The sequence below is a fragment of the Pteropus medius genome, unplaced genomic scaffold (genome assembly GCF_902729225.1).
Source record: "Pteropus medius unplaced genomic scaffold, Ma_sr-lr_union100, whole genome shotgun sequence".
In the NCBI taxonomy this organism is placed as follows: Eukaryota; Metazoa; Chordata; class Mammalia; order Chiroptera; family Pteropodidae; genus Pteropus; species Pteropus medius.
The window spans coordinates 18,565,648-18,592,791 of NW_024350319.1; positions in this window are offsets into that span (position 1 = coordinate 18,565,648).

Genomic DNA, 27,144 nt, shown 5'->3' on the forward strand with positions numbered 1-27,144 from the left:
TCTTCAAAACTGTCAAGGTCATGAAAACAAGAAAAGACTGAGAAACTGTCACAGACCAGAAAAGACAAAGACGTAATATTTAAATGTGATGTGATATTTAAATGCAATGTTGTATCTTGAATTTGATCCTGGAACAGAAAAAGGGCATTAGTGGAAAAACTAGTGAAGTCTGAATAAAGTCTGGAATTTAATTAATAGTAATATACCCATGTTGATTTCTTAACTTTGACAAATGAACCACAGTATGTAGAATATAAACATTAGAGAAAGCTGGGTGAGGGGTATGCAAGAACTCTCCATATTCTCTTTGCAACTTTTCTGTAAATTTAAAATTATTCCCAAGTAAAAAGTTTACTTAAAAAATTCAAAAATATCCCTACAATGAACAGCCTAGGATTTTTTCATTGCATAAAGAAAAAGAAAAAGAATGTAGAGTATAGCAATTTTGACCAGAAAAAGAATGAAATGAGAAAGAATAATCTGCATCAAACAAAACAAACATACACATGCATACATAAATGTACATATAGGGTATAGACACACACACATATACAGATAGACCATAATACATAGATCTATAGAGTTCTACTATTTATTAATTCATTTATTGTTTCTTCATTCACTCATCTACTATTTTGAAATAATAACTACTACATGTGAGGCATTTCACTATGGGCTGGGGATCTAACCATGGATGTGATAAATATGAAACTTATCTCCAGGAAGCTCTTATATAAACTCATTTTTTTCTGTTCCAAAACTTTAATCTTCAAGAATTTCATGTATCTTTCAGAAGTATTAGGTTTTTCGAGTAAAATTTTTGGGTTCCAGATCCAGACACACCAGTTATTGAATAGATTGTTCTGAGCAAGATTCTTAACATCTACCTGTTTCTCAGTTTCCTGGTCTGGAAAATGTAGATTATAATAATTACTACCACTCAAAGCTGTTGTAAGGATAAAATAAACTCTCACATATGTTATAAAATGCTATGCAAATGTTATCTATAAATCAAAGGACAGTTACCATACTGTCTAGCAGGGCTCATTAGAAACAGGAACCAGTAGAATAAGGAATAAGAAAGAAGAGAGTTCTGACTTTGGAGATGGAAAAGAACCAAGAAAAAAACCTTCTCTCTGTCATAATCTTGCCTGGAGTCAGCTTTGGAACTGAATATGAAAAAAGTCTAGTAGAAAAGCACAAAACAATCTTGTGAGGTAAGTAAAAGTCACACGTTACTATCCCCATAAATGAATAATACACCAGAAGGCCAAAGATATTCAATAACCTGATCAAAATTTCATACTGAGCCATTAACACATACAAATTAATAATTTAGTCTCTTTGGCATTGAGAGTGTTTTGTTTTGTTTTGTTTGCATTTGTTGCTGTTGTTTGCCATTTAGCACACCTTTTGTGCTTATGCCCATCTCATCAGCACTCAAGACCTAAAACTCCTTTTTGAGTTTATTAATGGCTGCATTTGGGAGATGTTCGTATGATTGTTTTGTCAGATAAGATGCCAAAGCTCCTACATTGCTGTTGTTCAATGAAATCCTAATTGATGCCATAAAATTTCTCACTGCCCATTGATGGCCTGTATAATCATCTCTAACCCCACATCACTGGTTATCCGTGAGAGTCTCCTACTGCAAGCTATATGCCAGTCTTCACTCTCTTCCCTTGCCTGTGTTGTGTGATACAATTAAATCATGATGTATACTTGTATTTTAATGTTATATTTATAACTATACATATGCCCAAAGGCTTTAGAGGGAGTTACATTTTTATATCTTGAAAAAAATACATATTCAAAACATCATTTTTTGAAAAGCAAGAAAATTTCTTTAGTAGTTTTCTTCTTTTTGCAAGATAAGAAAGAGTAAAGTCAAAGTTTTCCTTAGGCTAGTCTATGAAGAATTAGATCAATTTGAAAAGTTTTTTGCTTTTATTGAAAAGATTCTGATGGTTCTTCTAGCTATTTGTTTCATACACATGGCACATAGGTGACAGTCTATTTCAAGTCAATATTTCAAGTCTATGACCATTTATTGAGTTCTAACTTCTTGAGATAAATAAAATGAACGAATTCCATTCTTCAAAGAATTTTCTATTTGGGGAATGTGAAAAACAAAATGAATGGTTAGAAAATAATATAATAACTTTGCATTAGGCTTACATATAAGCTGTTATTAAGGTTTAGTTGAGGTTGTTGGGGAAAGAGTAATGAGAAAAATAAGTGAAAAAGAAAAAGAGATATTTGAGCTGTATCTTCAACAATAGGTATAGGTGTAATTGGAGAACGAAAAGAAGTAAACTATTTATAAGCAGAATCACATGAGCAGAGACCTAGAAATATCAATTATAAGAGACTCGTGGTACTAGGGATTCAAGAAGGCAAGATCAGAGATGATAAGTCAAAATATGGTTGTGGCAGCTTGTGAAGGCCCTTATATTCTAGTTTAAGAGGCTGAGGATTTTTAATTACTGGCTATGTAGATCTTTCAGAGAGCTTTTTTGAAGAATGAGGAGTTAGGAAGGGATGCAGAAGTCATAACTAATAACAGAATAGTCAAGAAAAGACTAATAAAATCATTCAGGCTAGTTAAACAGCATTCTTGGAAAACCATTCTCAATTCATTAAACAAATTTAATTCAGTTTTAAAAATATGAATTGACATAATGGTTTGTATCAGTCAGAGTTCAGTCAGGAAAACAGGAAACCACTTTAGATATTTCAGGCGGAAATGAATCCAACGCAAGGAATTAGAGACTTAATATCTCTTGGAAAGGCTGGGGGAGAAGAGGTCAGGAAAGCCACCAGTAGCATTCAGTAAATCAGGAAATGTATAAATTTAAGGAAACTGATGCTAATTATCTCAGCCATCTTCAGCACCTAAGTGGTACCAAAGAATTGCAGAGATTTCCCAGAAAACTCTGGTAAAACCTTAGCTTTGCCATCTGCCTTAGCCCAAACATCTATCCAATTCTGCACAGAAACAATAATGCCTTCCATCTCTTTCACAAGTATCTTTCACTGGTAGTTTGGTAGTTTGTAAAAAAGAATTCTGTTTGCAGAAATTCTAAGAAATTTAGTTGCTATACTTTGAAGCCCCTGAAATAGTAGGAATGCAGATCATACGGAAAATGGTATTGAGTTGCCAACAGACATCTTGGCACACTGTGCAAGGAAAGTCATGATTTAGGATAAATATTATTTAAATGGCATTGACAGTAAAATCTGAGGTTTTCAGATACATTGGAAAGACAAAACAACAAATAAAAAACTAAAGGTCTAGTTGCTAATAATTACTGTTCTCTGCTCTACCCTTTCGTAATTCCCTAATGTTTCACCCAATTCGGGTGCACCGAAACTTAGTGAGTCAAAATCTGTTTACACATTGGAACTTATGAATCCAGTTCCAACAAATTCAGTCTCAAAAATTACTCATGATGATTCACAAGACTTTTGAAGATTTGAGAGGCACAAAATATTTAGTTTTGCCATATTGAAATGGGATTAGGCACTTAAAGTCTCATATGAGAATGATCATGGAATTTTCTATGAGATTTTCAAGAGTCATTAAATACTGCAGTTCTGACCATCTACACTAACACATATGCAAACACACTCAGGTCCTTATATCTTTCAGTTGCCTCCTCTTGCTCTTGGGATAAAGTCTAGACTGTGGCCCTTGACTACCTCTCCAGGTTCATTTTACCCACCTCTGTTCCTCACTTGGAGCCCCAAATCCACTCTGGCCTTCTTTCAGTCCCTCTTTGCACAGGCCCTTCTTCATCTGCCAGGGATATCCTTGTCCTGCCTCCTCCCTGCCTCCTTTTTCTGTCTCTTAAATATCAGTTTACATGGCACTTTCTTGTGGGTCTCTCCTGCTCATCAGTCTGAGGTCCCCAGTATTCTCCCCATCATGTTCTATGCTTTTTCTCCATAAAATTTACCTAATCGCATAATTATATGCATAATTTATTGTTAATTATTTGTTGTATTTCTTTCTTTTCTAGTATATTCTACAAAGACTATGACCTCCATTTGTCTTGTTTATAATTGTACCTTCAGAGTCTACCATAGAGTCTATCACAGTACACATTCGATAACTATTTGTTAGGAGGAGGCAGAAAGAAGGAAATAAAAAAGGAAGGGAGGAAGGCAGGGAGGAAGGAGAGCACCTCTGGCCCCTATCACCATTCTACACAGTGGCTACTCTCTTGTAAACATTTTTTTTTTTTGAGATTATTTCTCCTCTTTTACATGAAAACCCTAGAAACTGGTGAGTTCCTCCATTTCAGCTTGCTTAATATATACATGTAAATCAGAACACCTTAATTCCTTTTCTTAGGTTAATTGAAATATTATAGTCTTTGGGGGAAATTTTGAATGGTGGACCACCTCCTTGGGAATAGATTTTGTGTGTGAGAAAGACTGATGAGTTTCAAAAAAGAGAAACAACGAGAAGCCATGGGCTCTGGATCAGACCACCACTGGACAAGCTCTGGGGCTTCTGACATCTAGTCCAGGAATGAGAAAGCATTTTCAGCAGCCACCACACCCCCTTTTCTTGCAATTTCTGATCTCTGGCAGCTGCATCTTTAGAGTGGCAGTTACCCAAAAATGGGTGAAATTAGCAGGAAAACATACTTATTTGCATGCTATCATCTAAAATAGTCCATGGAAGAGGCGGGGGGGGGGAGGGGAGGAAGAACATTTTGATCCAAAATTACAGTAGACTGTAGCCAGAAGTTCAGCTGCTTTTTTCAAATGTGTTGTCAATAAATGATTGTCAGACAACTCATGCTTTTAGGTGTAAGCTGAATCAAAGTTCCAAATGCAAAACCCAACACTCAGGGACATCATTTGGATTTTTAACATTCCCTCAGGAACCTAGAACGCTTAAAGCAATGAATAAATTACAATGAAGCATAAATATAGTATTTTCATTTCTGACAGATATAATCTTGTTCTAAAAGGGTCCGCTATTTAAAGAAAAATGATATCCATTTTTAGCAGCCCAACACTGAAATTTCAAGAGTTAGAACCCCTCAACTTGGATAAATTCATAAACACATGAAAATTAATTTTGCATTATTCTTTGAGGCTTCACGCTTATGAAGCAAGCAGCAAAATTGGCACTTTCTGTTATTCTGTCAACTTAAAAGCAAAGAACACAATTAAGGATGTGGCAATTTTTCTACTCCTTTTTCTGTCCCTCAGCAGCTGAACTGCATCTTTGTGCAGTAGCAACTTAAAACAGCAAACAGAGATGTTGACAATTGATTCATTGAGTAATCTCACAAGATGAGATTCAACAGCCACGTTTAGGAATTTGTTGATGGGTGAAGCCATACACCACACACACACACACACACACACACACGCACGCACGCAGGCACATAAGCACGCAACATGGCATCTAGCAAAGACACTATTCAAAGGTTGCTTGGATAGACATAAAGTATGGAGGTGAAAAGCATGGATTCTAAAGCCAGACTGACTATATTTGCATCCCTGACTGCAACTTACCAACAGTGGAACTCTGAACAAGTTATTTATCCTTCTGCACCTCACTTTTCTCATCTGTAAAATAAGAGTAATAATATTATATCCCCAATGATTACTATGAAGCTGAAATAAGCTGGTAAATGTAAAATAGTTAGGACAGTCACCTGAAGCATAGTAAAACATAGTTAAATGGTACTATTATGATGATGATACCTTCTTAGGAAGGTATTCTAAAACCTGAACTCTTCTGCCAAATAAACACATTAGTGAGTACCTTTGGGTATCTGATTGCTAGGTGTCATATACTTACACAAATATGCCCTAAATGATAATAACTCTATGTTTATGATGCTAAGCCATATATAAGTGTTCATCTAAGGCAGTTTCTGTAAAGGGCCAGAAAGTAAATATTTTAGGCTTTGCCACTTTTCAACTATGTTGTAGCATAATAGCACCTATAGACAATACTTAATGAATGAATGTGGCTGTGTTGCAACAAAACTTTATTTATGAAAACAGGAAGTGAGCTAGACTTGGCCCCTAAGGTATAGTTGGCCTGCTCCTGATCTAATAAATTCTTCAACTAAGATATCTTCGCATAAGTAGTTTCCTAAATGAAAGGACTTAGAGAAGTAGGATTCAAATCTCCTTAGATATTTAATCCAAGGTTTCACAAGGCATTCTGTACATTTCAGTGAAATCCTTCCTGACATCACACTTAAATCCTCCTGAGGCATTTAGGAAGCCTCAGTTTCCGTGCAAACTTACAAAGGAAATTTCAGACTGATACTAGTTCACTTGTAAATAACAACAGTCTACCATCTAATAAACATTTAGTCTATAGCAGTCAATGTTCCAAAGGAATGAACCATCTCACTTAATGATGATGACAAATTCCAACAGCAGCACTTTCAGAATATGTCCACATTCTGTTCACTTCTCCCCACCCTCAAGAAGACCATCATGATCTCAAGCACCTTCATCCCTCATCTGATTTATAATTATAGCTCTAACTGCTCTCCATGTTTTAACCCTTGTTTCTAACAGTCCATCCTCAACTTAGCATCCAGGATGTTCCTTATAAGATGTGTCAGATCATGTCACCTGACATGTGTCGCCATCATGTCACATATAGCAGCTCTCTATATCACTCAGAGTAAAATCGAAACTCTTAATAGTAGTCTGTAAGACCCTCTGAGCTGGCCCTAATCTTCCCTCTGGCCTCATCTCTTACTATTGTTACCCTTTGCTTACTCTAAGTCTCCTGCCACAAGGGTTTTGAGCTTATTCACTCTTTCTTTGGCCACGTGACTTGATCGTCCCCACCTGTAGGTCTTTGCTCAGATATCATCTTCCAAATAAGCCTATGCTGAAATCCTATTTTAAATTGCACCCCTACCTGTTACCTTTCTTGTATTCCTTCTCTGCTTCATTTTTTTACCATAGCCATTACTATATCTACTTATATTTTTCTTGTTTTCTTCCACCCACTAGAATAAGAGTTAAAGGGGGTAGGAATTTTGTTCACATCTGTATCTCCAGAACAAAATAATGCTTGCCACATAGTAGGAGTCTCGCAAAACTGTTTTCAATGAATGACTCTAGTAAACCCTGTCTATGTACCAAGTATAGTTATAAGTGCTTTAAAGGTATTATCTACTTTAATCCTCACAACTATTATAATCCACATTGCAAATGAGGAAACCGAAGCAATGAACAGTTAAATGAATTGCCCCAAATCACATGGCAAGTAGCAAAGGCATGCACTTGAAGGTAGGCCATCCATCCCCAGCTGGTATGCTCCCAATCACCATACTCTACTCTCTTCATTTAATCCTCACTTTTTCTTGAGTAGGGGCTATGATTACCCTGGTTTTACAGGTGAGGAAAGTGAAGCTTAGTGACATTAAGTAACTTGACCAAGGTCACAAAGCCTGTAAATTGAGAGTCTAGGATTCAAACTTATGTTTGCCTTTCTCAAAAATCACACACAAAAAAATGTATCACGATTTTAAATGCAATGCGATGTGATGCGCTTTAACAAAGGAAAGCTGATACAATTTTACAAATACACAAACTTTTATATGTCGAAGGGCTTAAAGCAACTATCTAGATATCCCTTGTTCAACTTCTCACTGAATGTAGCCAGTTCTCTGGAGATTCTTCCAGAAATAAGGCATTTGCTATGCAACATCAATAAGTCTGGGTAAAGACGTTGCCATCATCCCCACTGCATTAAGGAGAGAGAAGGAAAGAATGCTAAACACTTTTGTACGGGGGCGGGGCGGGGGCTGACACAGCTGCCTGTACGAAGAAGATAAATACGAGGACTTAACGTTGCAAATTTGGCCAATAAGCTCATTCTGATGCTCCCAAATTAAATTTCAATAGCCTAAAGTTCAGAGATGCACAGGCTGGGATTCAAGAACTCAGAGGTGGTGACGGTGTACATGGAAAAGGTAATAACCACACTCGGAACACAAGTGAAAGCCATGTCCACACGCGCATGTGTTGAGTCGGGACCTCGTTTCCATGAAGGGACCGACTGAACAAAGATCCAGAACAGGGGCAATGGTCGTACCGGCCCCTTTATCAGTAACGAGGAAGGGCTGGGCATACCACAACAAAGGTGGCAGACGCAGGAACTGTTGTTTTGATTCTGAAAAAGCATAAAAAAGGAAAGACCATCTGAAAATTCTAATTTTTAAAAGGACACGGATAAACAGAAATGCTTTATTTTATATTTTATTTTAAAAAGTTAGGTACATAAGGAGGCTATAAATACTTAAAGATGTGCTCTTGCTTGCATTTTAAAGCAGTTAAAATTGCAGTGATGCAGCAAGAGGTATCACAAAAGACCTGGAATTTTAATAATTTGGAGAGGGCTTCTGATGCACAGAGGCAAGGGGAGGGATTAGATTCTTGATATCCAGTTCTCATCACACCAGGAATCTCATATTAATGTTTGTTAGGAAAAGGAATCCACCATAATTCCTACAGCCTTAATGTTGAACAGAAATGTCAATATGTTTTATTCAACCTTTTATTTTTCTTCATAAGGTAAAATCTGGCTCATATATCTCAGTGCATAATAAGCCTCAAAGAGTCTAAGAAAAGACAAAAGTATATGCTTATATTTCATAATTATTCGGTAGTTACTAAGTCCCCATCATTATCCAGAATGCACAACTACAACTACAAAAGAATTCTACGTATATATGTGTCTATGTATGTGTGTATATATAGTATGAATATATATATATTTTAAAATATTTCTCAAGTTAAGGAAATAAAATACTATAAGAAAAATACAATATGATTTTAAATGTTACATGTAGAAGAGCATTTTAAGCAGGTTCCACTGTGTCTAGATATACATACATCTGCACACAATCAGGATATATATAATAAAAGGCAATCACAAAAAAATCTCAGAATCTCGGCAATGATTAATAGAAATAATTTGATTAGAGAATGTAAACTTTGAGGCCAAAAAAAGCTACATAAAATTTTCGAGGCTGAGCTCAGTACTTGGGGTTGGCGGAAAGAAAAAGAAATGAGATTTTAAATGTATTTTACTAAAGTTTAATAGTTCAGAATGCTTCTCTGGAACAGTTCAGTAAATATACGCCATATCTTTACTATTATCTGCAGCCACATTCATGTGTGCACGTACGCGCGTGCACATATACACGCACCCCTAAGTGGAATTTGTCACTATAGGATATTTAAAAGCCAGACTTGCTGCATTTAAAATGTATGGAATTTATTTTTAAACCAGCCATATCTGAATTCAATGCCTTATATTTTGAGTTTTAATTCCAATCATGCTAATTTTAAGTCACAAACATATATCTGCCGGTAATGAAGGTTGTTTAATTGGGTCCAGATAAAATAGCTCCAATTCTGTTTCTGATCCACCTGTCAAAGCAAATCAGTCTTTTACATGGCTAAAAAAAAAACAAATTAGACTAGCTGATGACTTTTTGAATATTCAAGTAGACACACCGAGGATAAATCCAAACAGAACTTGTGACTGAACAAAAGCCTGAAACGTGACCTCAAAGATGAAGATATCTTATTCTGCCAAAAGCAGATTCGCAGGCAGGGTCCTCCCTGTACTGTGAAGTCAAGGACAGGGTGCTAACAAGAAGTAATGAGAAGGGTACCAAAAACGGAACAAGCACCACAAGAAATAAAATTTTTAGGGCAATGTACCAGCTCAATGCAATGCAAAATAAATACAAGCAATGATAAAAGTTGTGATAAAGAGGGTCAGTTTACCATTTTGTCTGCTGAGGAAATTTCAAAATAAGAGACATCCTAATTCGTAGAGTATGCATTATCCAGAGTTACATATAGATTGTTTTTAAGGCTACTAAAGATAGAAAAACTGTCACACTTACAAGTCTAATATGACTAGTTTTAGAGTATTCTCATCTTACACTTCTAGTTTACTTATGTATAAAGTATTAGATATTTGAAGATAGAGCCATAGAAGCAAAGGGATAAAGTGTTTTGAAATTAGCTTACTGGCCATGTGACAAGAAGCATTAGATGGGAGGAAGAAAGAAAGAATAACCCAAAATCCAAATCCTTGAAGTCTATGGTAGTTGCTTCTAGATAAGACCCTCAGAGGATTCCATCCTCACATGGTTGGTTCCTGAGGAAAGATGTGAGATGGAGTCAGTAGTCAAGACTCTAGGCGTATGACTGTCCTCTAATTTCTTACTACTGCATTCAGAAAAGAGACTCATGTTCTGTTCTTTCATTTCCAAGTTGCTTTAAACAAGAGGCACGAAAATAAAAATAATAATCTAGGGTGTAAACATTTTATGGAAGTTTCTTTCATGTATACCTAAAATTCTCATTTTATTATAACATATATATTTTATATGTCATTACTTATAATACACAAACTATATAATAGTAATAAGTAATAAAATATAAAATGTATAATACTTATTACTGTTATAATAGATAATAATATATAAAATGCATAATAGTATTATATTATTACTTGATATATATAATATAATAAAACTTAATTACATTATTAATATAATATATATATGAGCTGCATGGATAACTCAATGAGGAAAAGATTAAAACAATGGAATAATTGGATATCCATTTGGAATAAAATGAATCTCTACCCTTATCTCACATCATGCACAAAATTAACTCAAAATGGATAATAGGCCTAAATGTAAAAAAATTGAACTATAAAATTTCGAGACAAGTATAGGATAAAATCTTCCTTGGGGTAGCTAAAGATTTCTTAGATTAAGACACAAAACACATGAATCATAGAAGAAATGATTGATAAATTGGACCTCAAATTAAAGTCTTTGCTCTTCCAAGCTTAACATTAAAAAAATAATAAAATACAAGGTACGGACCAAAAAAAATTTTTTTGTTATACTTATAGCCGAAAAATAATAAGAAAAACAATTCAGTTTTTAAAATGGGCAAAACATTTGAACAAATATTTCAGAAATGATGATGTATAAGTGGCTAATAAACACATAGAAAGATGTTTATTGTTATTAAGTCATCAGGGGAATGCAAATTAAAACGACAACGAGATACCACTAGACACATATTAGAATGACTACAATTAAAAAGACTGACAATATCGCGCTTTGGCAAAGATGTAAAGCAATTGGAATTTTCATATATTGCTGGTTTACAGTGGTACAAACACTTGATAACAGTTTGACAGCTTCCTATAGCCTTAAAATTACACTTACTATATGATTCAGAAAATCCACCCAACTCCATTTCAGTTATGATTTCAGCCATGCCTAGAAGTTATTTGATCCAGAAGCTCAAAAAAAAAAAAACTTAAGTATCTATCTATCCACAAGATATTGCCTGAGAAGGAATATAAAGTAACATTTTTAAGAGATGAAATGTTTTCTATATCTTGAGTATGCTGGTAGTTACAAATTGGTCAAAACTCATTGAAATATACATTAAAATGGGTATGTTTTATTATATATAAATTATACCTTAATAAAGTTGATTTTAATAATATTAAAGTAGATAAACACTTTAGAAAACACCTATACCTAACCTTTTTATATTATAGATGAAGAATGAAGACTGAAGAATGAAGACCAAAGATCTTTGTCCAGCTCAGTTAAGTAGAGCTAGTAGAGCTAACAGAGGTGGGTCAAAAATCTCATATCCTAAATCTCAGTCCAACACTCTCTCTGTGCAATAGCTACCCTTTCACTAAACTACATAATTAATTTAAATGGAATTTGTCCTAAAAGGGCCTTGACATTAGAGATTTTAACTCCTTAGAAATTTTGTAGGATGACAGTGATGATGATTTTCACCCTCCAGATTACATTCTCATTTTTCTAAGAACTAGATCTCAATTTCTATGTACTTGTCCTACACTTCAATCCATAAAGTTTGGGAATTGAACCCCAACTCCTGCTCCAAGGGACGGTATGTGACCCAGGACTTAGATCATCATTGTCTAACATGATTACCGCTAGCCACATGCGGCAACTTGAAATGGGGCTGGTAAAATTGAAATGTGCTATAAATGTAAAATAGAGTGTTTTACATTCTTTTTCTTAGGGAAAGAAAAAAAAATGAATGTAAAATAGTTATTAATAAATTTTATATTGACTATATGTTAAAATAATAATATTTAGGATACATGGTTGAATAAAACATTTTTAAATTTCATCTGTTTCTTTTTTAACATCTCTACAGAAAATTTTAAATTACATATGAAACTCACATTTGCGGTTAGCATTATATTTATATTATGCAGTGCTGGTTTAAACAATTATTATATCCATAATCTTTACCAGATAGACTCATTTTTAGCGATACATATGTTAGACATAGCAGAACTGATTGTACTTAATCTACTAAGTTATCATATTTTAGGTAGTTCGTATTGGGCTATCTGTCACTTGCAATTGAAAATGTCCTACATATTGCTGTTCTTAAACTAAGTGTGAATCAAAATTTAAAACTATCTGTATATGCTCTTATACAATTCTTGAACACTTTCCAATTCATCATTTTCTTTTGTTTTATAAGTGAGTCTTTATTATCATAAGGAAACTGGGGTTCAAAGAAGGTAAGTGAGCTGATCAAGGTCAAAGTAAAAAGTAAACAGTTGCTAAACTCAGGTGTTTGGATTCCAGACTCCATTTCTTCCCGCTTTGGCATCGCACTCTGCTGAATCACCTGGAATGTTACATTTGAAAGTTGGAGGTAACAGAATCAACATAAATAGAGGTGATTTGTCATTTGTGGATCCCCAACTAGGAATTAATCCACCTAAAAGATGATCTTTGATGTACTGCTGATGAGATTAGTATGCATTCCAAATGTTATCAGGCCATATAAAGCATAGGGTGACTCCTTATAAAACTGTCAGAGAAACAGTACTCTATAACTTAAGAAATAGAAAGTAAGAGATGGGTTGTTGGTGAAAAATGACCAAGGTTTTTTTTGTTTGGTTTGGTTTGGTTTTTTAAATCTCTGAAAAACAATATAAAAAAGAGAGTTGGATAATAAAGAGTTTATACCTTTTCTCTGGGCTGCCCAATGGAGAGTTGGACTCTACATTGAGACCAAGAGGCAGGCCACCCAGAAGAAATTTCTATAGACCCAGGGACTGGGAATAATTCGGTAGGTTCAGCAACAGCCTTGGCAGATACCGCATTCCATGGTCTCCAAGCTTCTCGGATTGCTTATTTGGTTTCCTAGATGCCTTGTCTCAGATATAAATAACATTTCATAGAGATATAACTTTAAAAAATAAATTTTTGAGTGAAAATAAATAAACTCGACATTCTGGGTTGTGTATTAGCTTAAATAAATTCCCTGGAGTATGATTACCCCATAAAGAGAGTACCAGGACCCAATTCTTTAGCAAAATCCATACACCCTATAAACTTAGTCTAAAAATGAAAGCAGACTACTCTCCTTTTGGTCTTTCCTATAAAACGAAAGTGCAATAGTTATGGTGACATATGTCCTGCATTTACCAGAATGGCCCTAGTTTCAAAATCCCTTATCATTGGCCCCATGAGAAAACAACTTATGCCTTGATTAAAATATATGTCCTGTTTTTCAGTTACAAAAACCTAAGATAAGTTTTATAAACGTAAGCTTAAATCCTCATTCTCATGGTGATTGCAATCTAGCTGGGGAACTGAGGAAAGCAGGTATTCCAAAGGAATGCAAGAGAATTTACATCGTGTCAGAAGACAGAGCATGTCTTCGCGAGCTTGCTCCAATAATCGCCCAGGTTACCCTGTTCTCTTCAGGCTACAACTCAGAGAGGTCACAGGTGGGAACGTTTCTTAACAGGGTTCTGGGCAAATGGGGATAGTTGCCTAACCTCTCTGTGCCTCAGTCACTCCACCTATAAAATAAATATAGTAACACATTTCACAAGAACGTTGTGGAAATTAAATGTGTGCATGTAAGCACTTAAAACAATGGTACACAGTAAGCACTCTGCCAATGGCACCAACAACAGCATAACATCATCAACTCTCATTGCCACTCTTTCTCCACTGGGATTTGTTTAATTTCACACCATAAGGAAGCAAAGACTTATTTGTTGTTCCTTAAAACAAATGAACAAACAAAGGAATAAACAACAACAACAACGACAACAACAAAAGTCAATTTGGTTTCCTGTGGAATATATGCAACTAGGAATCTTTGCCTACTGAGATTCTAAGGTGAATGACATTAGCTTTGCTCCCACTCCCTGCCCCTCCAGCCTCCAACGTAGTTGAAGGGGCAGCAACAAGTCTAAAAAATTATAAGCCGGGAATTTTACCCTAGTATGTCTTTAAAGCTTCCTTTCCAACTCAGTTTTCTCCCATGAAAGGTGCTGTATAAGCAAAAAATATTATTAGTATTAATAAAAATATTTCAGCCATGCTGCTTCTTGCATCATATGTAATTCATTAGCAGCAGCTTGTAGGCGAGGCAAAATTTTCATGTCAAATAATGTTTTATGGGTCTTTAGAACATTATACTCACTGGGTGTCCCCACATCATGATAAGACCTCCCTAGGAGAGAAGACAGACAGCAAAGGTTTTTGAAGCCCTTTCTTTTTCAGATTTGCTTGGGGAAAAGGTTAGTTTCTGCTTTTTTGTTTAGCAGCCACACAGTGCCAGGAAGTTTAGGTGCTTCTTGAAAGGGTTCATGTTGTATTGTTCATGGAAATTGGATATATAATGATGGTACCTCAAAACAAAAAATTAAATGTAAAAAGGTTAATGAAATATTTGAGTCATGATTACAGTGACCATGATCAATCAAAGGCCAGAGAAATGGCCACTTTATAATTAAAATATCTCAGTGCATTATTATTTATCATTGTTGCTGTATTGCAGCAGCAGGACACAATTAATCATATAAATCACCCCAATAAACTAAATTCTGAGATTCCTTTTTTGTCATATAAGATGGCTGTGTTATTGTTGAAATTGATGAAAAGACTTTTTTCTGCTATTCTGATTTAAAAAACTATTGTTAAAAAAAAATTTCTTATGCAGAAATTATAGGGAGAACTCTAAGCAAGAAATTTGAATGATTTTTTTAAAAGCTCATTAGCTTTCAAGGGTAGATAAATACTTCTCATTCAAATGCATAATAGTGTTTTCACAAAGTTTTATCAAAAAGGTGAATTAATTGGGCCTTATGCTTAGTAGTCACTCATTCATTCATTCATCATTCATTCATTCATCAATAAGTACTTACTGAGGGCCTACTATGTGATAGGCACTCAGCTAGGCCTCAGAGCTATAGCAGCCATGATCTAACCTCATGTAACTTTCAGTCTAGTAGGGAAGAATGCCAAGGCACTAGTAATCAGAAAAGGAGAGGATGTTATAAAAGACAGAGTATAGAAGACTCTAGACACATAGAAATTTGGGTTGAGAGGATGAAGAAGAGGCATTTCAACTATAAGAACTGAAAGATAAGAAGAAGGAGTTGAACAGGTTGTGGAGAAATATTCAGGCAGAGAAATTAGCTTGTACAATTAATTGCTGATATGTTGCCAGGACCTAGCACATTGTAGATACACAATAAATATTTGTGGAATAAATTAATGTCAATTATTCTATTCCCATATGTACATGGCTTCTTATACTCAGAACCACACCCTAAAGATTAATGGGCTCCAGGACAAGTCCCACTCGGCCTCTGTTTTTTTAGCTATAGTCCTGCACAGATAAAACCTGACTAAAATGAAAACGACAAATTGGGGGTAAAGAAAAAAGAAGATATTATAAAAGGGTAAGAGATAATTCATGGTGGTGTAGGAGACAGATGAAGAAAGAACATGGTGCTGCTAGCAGCCACTCCATAGGCCCACCTGATGTTGGGGTTTAAGCGCTGAATATATATTTATAAGAGCATAGAGTTTTTGTTTTCCCATTTGAAGAAGATGCTCCTCCCTCTCAGTGATTCCTGATTCTTCAGCAACAAAGGACATCACCTCTTTTTTTTTTTTTTCTTTCTTTCTCCAAAAGCCAGGGCCCAGGGTAGTCACTCTAGACTCTGATGTACAGGGTTGCTGTGTGTCCCTATGCAGTTTATACCTTGCACAAAGACACCATCGAAGGCAGTGAGTGGTAGCTAAAACAATCTTATGCTCTACTCTCCAACTTAAAGGACTTGGCATGGGGCTATTACCTCATAGAGGTGGCACCTTTTTCTAATTTGTTCACCCACAGAGAATGATTTTTTTAAATTTACACAAGGCACCTTATAAACCAGCTGCATCTCTGTTCCTCTATATTCCTCTTCCTTTGGATGATGGGCTACATGTTTATTAGTTTTATATTTGGCATTAATGTTTTCACTCCAAAAGAAAACTGATCTAAACCAAATGATTATATTAGCAAAATGGAAAAGTGGGGCGGAGCTGCTCTGGAATGGTGATGATGTTATCAAAATGGAAGGCTTTGTGGTTGTAATTTGTTCTTCTAGAATGCTCCTGTGTGGACTAAAAGTTATTATTGTAACACCATTACCTCCATGATAAAGCACCATACAGCACCAGAAAGCTCTAATTTCACAAGCCTAATACATAAAAACCATAGGAAGGGCATAGTTAATGCCAACAATGTATATTCTTCAAACCAAACAACCTGCAAGCAATCGAATTGAAGCACTTTAAGTTAAAACACTTCCCCAGGTCTGTGCTTCATAGAGGAAACAAAGAAGTATGAGATTTGTCCCTACCTTTAGAGAATTTACACATACTAAAAAAAAAAATGTGGAAATAACAGCCTTTTTCTATCCTGAAAACATGGATAAAAATTTGTTCAACTGCACAAACATAAGATGGAAAATAAAAATGTTTCAGAGTGTGTTTGAATATAACATCAGGAAAATATATGTCAAGACTACAAGTAATCACATGTCACTTTTTGCCTCTGCATTACAGGTTTAAGAGTGCATTTAAATACATTATTCCGGTTAAACTTCACAATAATCCTGTGAGTTTAGGCAATCCAAATACTTTTTTGTTAATTTCATATCCAAATGAAATATTTCCTGGGAAAAGTTAGTGACTTGCCCAAAGTCACATGGAACTCAGATCAAAAATCAGGAATCTAACCTCGAGTCCAGTGCTTTCTTTACCAAAAAAGTGCAGACAGGAAAACGATAACACACATCACTTGTACATGTGAGTTTGTGAGGCCATGGGGTTGCTGTGACAATTTCTGGCAGGACTATTTTTGCTTTGAATTATTATAAGTATCCGACACAAGAAAACCTGGTGGATGAGAGGGGCCGACAACATGTGGCAGTTAATTGAACATATAATCAGGGGCTGCACCACCTTGGCAGCTTTGGATTATATCAACAGGCATAATGATGTTGCTAAAATTATGCTACCACAATTATCCCTTAAAGGTATGTGATAAATGAATTAACTACTAGAAGCATAAACTTTCAAATACTTAAAAATTGCTGCAAAGTAAATGGGACAGAATCTTATCAAAGAGTAGTTGTTCTAGGTGATTTACATGTTCTTTATTCATAACAAAAATTTGGTTAAATATTGATATAAGTGCTCCAAGTAGTTGAAACATCAAAAAGAAAAAATAGCACAGGAAAAATGAAGAACTTATATGTTGGCTCTAACAAAAGGGGCAAAGCATGCAGAGAATTTTAAAAGCGTCAAAATAAAGCAGAGATGATTTCCTAAGCAGTAGGGTACAGATGATCATTTTTTTGTGAATAGGGCATCATTTAATGTACCAGCACCATTCATGATATTTCATTATCAGGAACTTGTAGATAAAGATTAACCATCCTCTAAAAGATGTTGAATCAAGATGTGGAGAGAGAAGGGGACGAGTGTCAAGGGGATAGCAAACAAGCGGATGCCATAAGCATCATGGTAGATGGTTCCTAAGAGCCTCACATGCCTGGAAGAGGAAAGATGGGAGGGCCAGTTTTGGAGTCAGTGAAGAGCTCAGAAGTTGGACACCTGGCTTATAGTCCCCACTAGGTTCTCACTAACAGTACACGTAAGCCGAGTATTTAATTTCTGTTAAGTTTCAGTTTCCTCATCTAAAAAATTAGGATAACAATTGCCCCAACCTCACTAATTTGCTACAAAGAATAAACAAATAAATGTGAATATTTACTTCCGTACTTGCCACAGAGAGACTGCTCAATAAATAGGCACTGTCATTATCATTATTATTATTGGGTCTCAGGCCATTACAATATATACATAGGCTATAAATGGCTGGGGAAGCTACAGTTTTCTAATGGCACCACGTCACCAATCGAGTAAGTTCTGACATCTGTCTCCATCGGTATCTACGCTCCTTAGTATTTCATAGAGATATGCATGGTCATCAGTCAGTGGGCCTTCTTTGTTTGTTTACAGCATTTTGATGGGAGGGTTATCAGCCAAAATAAATGGGAAAGTGACCAAGATCGGCCATTGTAGCAGTTCTGGTTCAATATTTGATGGGAATGAAGGTTTAAAATTAATCACATAAATGAAGATAGAGGACCACCTCTGTATTATGCTCATCCATGCTGGCCATATCCTCATTACCATAGATAATTGAGAACTGACTGTATTTATTCCCAAAGACTTCCTTAAAATGGAAAGATCTCTGTGGCATCTATAAGATTCAATTAGAGGACCTTTATAAGCACACATCTAGTTGAACCAAATGAGAGATAAATTAACCTATAAACAGCATGCTCTTTCTTGTGGAATCCTCTAATGGCCTGATTTAGGATATCAGCAGATGGGAGGTCAGTGCCCAGTGCTTTCAGAGTTCAACCCATTCATTACAATCAGGTTCATGATGCCGCAAAGAGGTTCTAATGAAATACACTCCAATAAACCTCAGAGGGGGAGAGCTCATGCGTTCATGAGACATCAGTTTAAGGCAGCAGACAGACTGTGATTTTGTATTTCTAGGCAGGTGGGGGTCCAAATAGAGCCACTGCACATTTATTAAGTTGTATTCTTTCAGGGGAGAAACTCTTGCCGAGACATCGTACCTGTAAGCTCCTTTAAGCTTTTAGCTGAAATGTTCTAGTCCACATACAAAGAAAATTGCACTGTTTGTCACTAGTCAATGTCCTCTAACATCAGGGCTTTAGTGGGAAAAGAGACACATTAAAAAGGTACCTGATCTTCCCTGTATCTCTCCCTACACCAACTGCGAGGGCTTTTTCTGAGTCCTTTCTTCTCAAGTCTAGAGGAAGTAAAAACTTCTATATCCTGAATCCTGCCAAATTATAGCGTCAAATAATACTAAAATGTTCCTGCAGTTCATTTTTTTAACCAAAGTATTCCAGAAGTCTAAAAAAAATCTGCTTTTGTAGCTATGTTCACTAATAAATAGCTTTATAAATTGTCTGTAAACCAAATTAAGAACATCACAGCAAAACAAAACAAAACAAAAATTCACTTTTAGCATTCATGCATAACATTGTAGGGTATCTTACTGGTTTAGAAACACCCCATTTTATGTGGTGCTAACAGATGAAAGATAAGACTGCATTTTGCATGTGCTACACAGATGATCCCAGGGTACAATGAGATGGGCATGTAAATGAATTGTAGATAACGCACTGGAATCTTGATCTAATGCTTCCCCTGAGGACTCATGCTGAGAGGTGCTCTTAGAGATGAGATGGCTTCTTCTGAGTTTGCAGCGGTACTCCAGCAAATGAATCTTCATAGAAGTTTCTAGTGGCTCCATTTTATATTAAATTCCAATGTATAATGAATAGTTTTACAATGTAGTGTAAAAAATATTTTCTTCCTCTTTTGCTATTAATAGTTTTTTCCCTATATAAGTATATTTATATACCTACTCTTTTTACCTCTCTTCTCAGCTAATTAAAAGCATATTGAATTCTGAACATTTTCTCACTCTGACTGCAGTTTATAGAGGTAGGTCAGCAGATTAGAGCTAATAATATCCAAGTTAAAAACTTAAATTCTGAAATTTTGACAATCTGCATTTTAGAATAACTAAATAGCTTGCTTTGCCTGAAAATGTTTTTGATGCATGTAATTTTTTTCCTTCTAAAAGTATATTAACAACTACAATGCCAAACTTTTTTCCTGATCGTAATTATTATAAACAACCAGGATAAGAGCTTTTCTCTTCATAATAATTAATATTTACCCCTCTGCCATGTCTCCACTACCATCCCTTCAACTAATGTTGACCCCATTCCAGAAAAAATATCCTAATTATATATAGATAGTGTACTTAGTAAATCCCCTTCATTGTAAGGTTGTAATATGGTGCTTAGTGTTCCTTCAGCAACATTATATGGTTCTTCCTCTATATTACAGAAAGTTTTCAGAATTCTTAAATGTTTGTTCATGTTATTCACTTATTTAAGTAAGTCCTCCCCTTCTTTAATCTCAAAGTTACTCATTTGTTATGATTCATGCATTCTTTTAATAAATATGTCTGTGACAAGCATTATATGTCAAGCACTTTGCTAGGTGGTAGGGATGCAGAAAGAAATAAAGTACGTCAAGACCATGGTCTTTGCAAAGCTTAGTGTTCCAGGGAATGCAGACAAGTAAACAAGCAATAATAGAGGAACCACAGAGAAGAGACACTTAATTTTGACTTGGGAAAGGCAGCAAAGCCTTCTAGGGGAATGCAATACTAGAACACAGGCACCGGCCAAAGAAAAGAGAGAATCAAATAATCTAGAGAGAGGAAGAGTGTGCATGAAGTTTTAGGAACACGAGAAAGAGCACTGCATGTTAAAGCACATGAAAGAGCAACTGGAGCTCCTGAGAGCAGTGCCAAAAGGTGGCTTTACTGATCACCCAGGTTGACCTTAATGACATTAGCTGGTCTTATTTTTTTTAAAGCTCTTAACAGTACAGTAGAGGCTCATTATCCAATAAGATTTGCCATTCGCATTTGATCAGTTGATTAAAAATTATCTTTAAGTGAGGAAACATAAAACATGATCTCAGAAACCCTAAACACTTCATATAATATAAATTATCAATATATGTTCATTTATCAATCATTCAATGTAGGAGTAAGACCTCTTTTTTTGAGAATGAATCCTCTCATTGGAGTTTTGTTTTTCTCCATTGCATAAAGCATATCGGTAATACATCAACAATTTCTAGTTTAACTTTTTTAATTCACTATTTTTATTTTTTTATTTCTATTTCAGTTTTATCGAGATATAATTGACATCCAGCACAGTATAAATTTAAGTTGTACATCATAATGACTTGACTTACATATATTGTGAAATGATTACCATGGTAAGTTTAGTTAGCATCCATCATCTCATACAGACACAAAAATATTTTTTTCCTTGTGATGAGAACATTCAGGATCTCCTAACTTAGCAACTTTCAAACATATCATGCAGCAGTGTTGAGTATAGCCATTATATAGTACATCACATCCCCAAGAATTATTTATCTCATAACTGGAAATTTGTACCCTTTGACCACCTATATCCAATTCCTCCACTTTGTATCTCTCGACTCTAGTAACCACAAATGACCTCTTCTTCTTTCAGTTTGTTTTTATTGTATAGTTTATTTTATTTTATTATTTTATTTTTGATTCCACATATAAATGAGGCCATACAGTATTTGTCCTTCTCCGTTTGACTTATTTTATTCAGCATAATGCCCTCGGGGTCCGAAGGTTTTTTAGTGGGGGAGTAAAGGAAGAACTTAAAGACAATTTTAAAGTAATCTGAATGATGATTTTTACAGTAATTTCCCCAAAATTTTATAACTGTCTTATCAACCCCTGAATTTTTAGCAAATTTTGGTTGAATCTTCTCAAAGTTTTCAAATTAATTTCCACAGAAACAACTCTTTCTTAAGTTACCTTAATCCTTTGTTTAATTACTTATGGTTTTGACTCCTCCTGAAGGTAAGGGCCTCAAATTTAGTGACTCATTGTATATTTAGGACTTAGAATATTTTCTGACGCCTATTAGGTATTATTAATATTTATCGTATGGATGAACATTATGTTAGGGAGGCAAATTTTGAAAGACATAGGAAGTCAGGGTGAGGAGTTTGAATATTATTGTAAGAGCAATGGGTAGTCACAGAGAGATTTTGAAAGAGGAGAGCGGCACATGATACAATTTTTATGTTAAGAAAATTCTTCTGGCTGGGGTAAGAGAGAATGTGGAAGCCTGAAGCTGAGAGACCAGTTAAAAACAACAAGTGAGTCATTATAGAGGCAGGAATGATGAAGGTAAATTGTGAATAGATATTTAGTGAATGGTTATTAAGACGTGTTTGGGAGACAAAATTCACAGGATTTATACTGGTGTTACTTATTTTTGTATCTTTACTCTCCATCAAATTAATACCTACTCCCTGCCTTAACTCTAGAAGAACATCAGCTAGAAACTCCCTCTTGTTCATCTCAGTATTCTCCCAGAACAACCAGCAGAGCTCTTATGTATAATATATGTTCAGTAAATGTTCCAGGGTCCAATAACTGTTTAAACATTTAGTTTGTTTTGACTCATACAGGAAACTTGAGTTGAATGTCAGAGAATCATAATGAGTTTTTATCCATGTTCTCAGGACCTAAAATAAACAAAAGTAAGTCCAAGGAAATCAAGCAGAAAAGACATTCAGAAATCAAACTGTTTATAGAGCCTTTTCCTTTTTTTCCCATGAGATTCTGCAAAAGTGATAGATTTGAGGAGCTTTCTTAGAAGCAGAGAAGCGAGATGGCTGGTGCTCTTACCCAGTCATTTTTGGAGGGAGGGAAGGAAATGCAATGAGTTAGAGACCAAAAGTGAATGTAACCAGCAGCAACACTTCCTGAAGCCAGCAGTGAATTAGGCTCTCAGGGCATCAGCCCTTCTAGAAAGAACTTTCAGAATCATTTGAAGGAAAACAAGGACTAGGAACAACGAAGAGAAGACAGAGCCCTTTAAGCACAGAAATAGGAATATATATGATATGAAGAAGCCTTTTTTTTAATCTGTAAGGATTTTTTAGACTGTAGGTTTCTTTAAAGATTTTATCTAATTTTTATCATTGCATCTATAATGCCTGTTATGAAATCTGGCAAAAAATAAATATTTGATGAACAAATGAATGTAGGGTAGTGATGAGAAGTGAAGTTGGTAAGCTATTGCTGGTCTGAAATGTCAGCTCAAGCATCTCTATACTTCAGTAGGTAATGATTTTTGAAGGGGTAGTGGGTGTGAGAAAGGGTGATAAGTGAAAAGTAGCATTTTAGGGCGATTAATATAACATCTGCTTGAAGGGGAAGTAGGAAGAAAAAGGAAATGTACCTGAGGAGTAGTTTGAACCTGGAATAAAATGTAGCAATGAGATCAGAAAGAAAGTGACAGGTGTAAACAATGTAATAAAGAATTGTGTGGACTTGAAAATGAATTTTTACATGGATAGAGAAAAAAGATAAGGAGTCCAAGATAAATATAGGATTTGGAGTTGCTACCAATGGTAGCAACTATTTCTCACTTCTATTTTACAGGTGAGAAAACCAAGGCAAGGAAAGTTTAAATTACTTGCCTAAGGTCACATAATCAATGTAATGCCAGAGTTGATATTCACAATTATTCATTCACGCTGCTGTGTAAATTTATCAATCAGAATATTTTATGCCTTGAAAGTCAGGTCACCATTAGAAGAAGGAAACCGTGGTCGGCAAATGCCCTCAAGTGACCCTTCCTCTTCTAGAGCCCAATTCACTGGCTACCTCCATAAGGTCAATCACCCCTTTCTAGACATACCCTAACTGTAACAGAGATAAAAAATCTTTTAAGCCAAAATGAGTATTTTAAGTCCTTATGAATTTAGAAAAATATGAAGGTTACCGATGACAGAACATAGAACACGTGGAATATACTAATAGACTCTCAGATACTTAACTGCATAAGTTAACAGAAGTTATAATTTTTATCTTTCTTAAATTACATATCAATCTCCTAAAGTTTTACATCTCACAATTGAACTGCTTTCTAGTGTTCCACTGTCTTGCCATGCAAACCTGTAAATGATTCCATCTATTTTTACTGTTTAAAATGTATATATATGTAAATTATTATTCATTGGATCCTTTTGCATCTGAGATATAGATGCTGAATCAATGTGGGAAACATCAAGTGTCTGTTTTAACCTGACTTGATTATATCTAAATATAAAATATAAATTAGCATTTTATTCTTGGTTGTATTTATTGTATTATATTATGCATTAATTAAAAACATATGTGTTTTAAAAACACCTAATTTACAATTCGCCTATCTATACCACCATAAGGTCAAAATTTATAAAGACTGAAAGATTTATGCTAAATTTCTAACAGAATATAATATATACTTATTGATTATTTTTTAGATTTATTATCAATTTTAGCTCAGTATTAAAGGTTTAAAAAATAGAAAATAATCAGGTTCCAAGATGCCTGTGTTTTGTAACATTGCCAAACATCATTTTTCTAGACTATTGATGTGATTGACATGTAGATATAATTCAGGAGGAAAACCATTATTAATAGAAAGAAAAGTTATGACTATTGAATCATGACACTTTGCTGTTTTAAGTAATTTGCTGGCTCCGTATTCACAAAGAGAATATCGTTGAAATGGAGAACAGGTTAAGGAGCTTGCATCTTTTTAAAACATCAAAACACTAATGGAATGAGACATTGAGGTTTAAAATAAAATAAGTACCCAGAGGTGGAAAATGTCAGGATGGCTACAACACCAAATCAAACTCTGTTCCCAGATTTCCACTCCCACCCCTTCCTCACCAACCTCCACCCCTGATTACGGGAATGTGAACCCTCCACAGTTGTCGTACAAATGAAAATTACCTCCACACAATTGACTGAGAATTATTAAAGAAATTTTACTTGATGATATGATTTACTACAAAATTTGAGACACAGACTCTCTGAAATGCAATGAGAGATCTCTGAAATGCAAATATTTCATCATTTATTCTAGTGGGGGTTTTTTTGTTTTGTTTTGTTTTTTGCCATTGTTCAAGTGCAAATCTTAAAATATAGAGCAGAAGTGCAAATCTTAAAATATAGAGCAGAAGAGGAAAAGGTCTCAGTTTTATTCTTATTTTGGTCCACTGAATTGTGGGGTTTTTCCTTCTCTCCTGTAGCCTTGTAATGTATGCCCCTCTTAAACTTAGCCTTAGAAATAATTGGGTGTTTTTGGACATAAGAGCAATAGATGATGCAGGGGGTGAATACAACCTTACAAATCCATCACTACAATTAGGGGGAAAAATAATTGACAATATTCTACAATTGATGCATGATCTTTGGAATCTAAGTAGTCTATCTTTGAAATGGGTTTGTAATCCAACCCACAATTATATCCTTAATTTCAATTTTCATCATTTGTTGTCTGAATTTAAAATTTACCCCAAGCTGGTTCCATGCTCCCAGTCTCCTACAGTGGAAATCATTTACCACATTTTTAACAGAATTATCTTTTTAAAGCACAGTTCTGATCATGCTATTTCCAGCTCCCAAAATTTTGAAGGCTTCTCTTTGTCTCCCAGATAAAATATGAAGCCCTTACATGGTATTCAAGACCCTATATAATGCAGCCCCAGTTTCTCTCTTTTGTCTACCCCTTTCCACTATCCCTCAAGCTCTGGCAAACCTGTGCTACTTACTGGTCCCTAAACATGCACACTCATCACACCCCTGAGCCTTTGCACATAACGTTTTCTCTGTCTGAATGTTCTTCTTTTTATTCCTCACCGGAAGAAATCTTACTTTTCTTTTTCATTCCCAAGTGTAAAGTTTCCCCTCTATGAAGACCTGTGACCACCGGCATCCAAATAATATCTTTATTTTTTGTCTTGCAAGAACACTATCATGCCATGAGCACTTCTCTCATTGTGTTAAAGTAAATTGAATCTCCTCCTTTCTCCCTGAGAGACATTTAGGCTTTGTAATATAATATCTTATTTATCTTTGTGTTTCCAAGGCTTAACACACAATAAGTGCTCAATAATTATTTCTTAGTTTTTAATTGGACGAAAGAAAGTTGTAGTCTTATTCCATATAAAATAGACTAATTTTAAGATAAGTAGAATAAAATATCTAGATATTCAGGGTCTTGACTGAGTTTTGATCAAAGATAATGTTTATAGGTTTGCATATGATGTGAACCTCTAACTTTAATAATGAGACAGACTCATTGGGATAACATAAATAAAATAATGTATGCATTCATTCAAGAAGGTTTGTTAGATACAATATGCAAGGTTCTGGTAAATAAATATCAAATATATGTTATAGGCAAGTATTTCAAGAAATTCAGAAGAATTATTATGATTAATATGAGATTATTTTCAATTAGAGCAATAGGAAAGTTTTCACAGAGAAACTAAGATTGATACTCAAAAAGAAGCAAGCGGATCATATATGTAAAAGATAGTAATGGTAAAGCAGATTAGGTAATATGGGAAGCAAATAAACATATTTAACCAGAAGGCACTGTATATTTATGGCTATGTTCATAGCTACACTAGATATTTAGCTGGAAATTGGATAGGAGAAGACCCTAAAATAAAGTTTAGGAGATTGATCTTATTTTAAAGACATTGGCAAATTATAACTTAGGAAATAAGGGTGAAAGTTAGACATGATACAGTTTCAGAGTTTTTCAGTTTCACCAGCCTACAAAACTAATATGAAATATGCAACTGTAATATCCAAAAAAAGCCAGATCTTAATTGTCAGTACTAAATGCAATTCAGCTACAACAGAACAAAGCATCACTGAAATCCTTCAGACTGCCTCAGTTATTTCCAACTTCTTCGGCTCACACCATCGAATCCATGTTCATCATGTTAAACACGTGGCCACACAGACAAAAAGCATCAAAAATAGTGTGACAGTTCCAGTCAATATATCTTACCTGTGGTCACATGGATCTACAAAGATAAAGCCAAGTATGGGTGATTGCAAAGGAATGATTCCAAAATAAAGTTTGTCGAGTGCTGTATTGTCTCACCACTCATATCTGATAGAATTTAAAGGAAAAAAAATATTTGAGAACAAGAATGCAGAAACTACCTCTTTCTCATACAC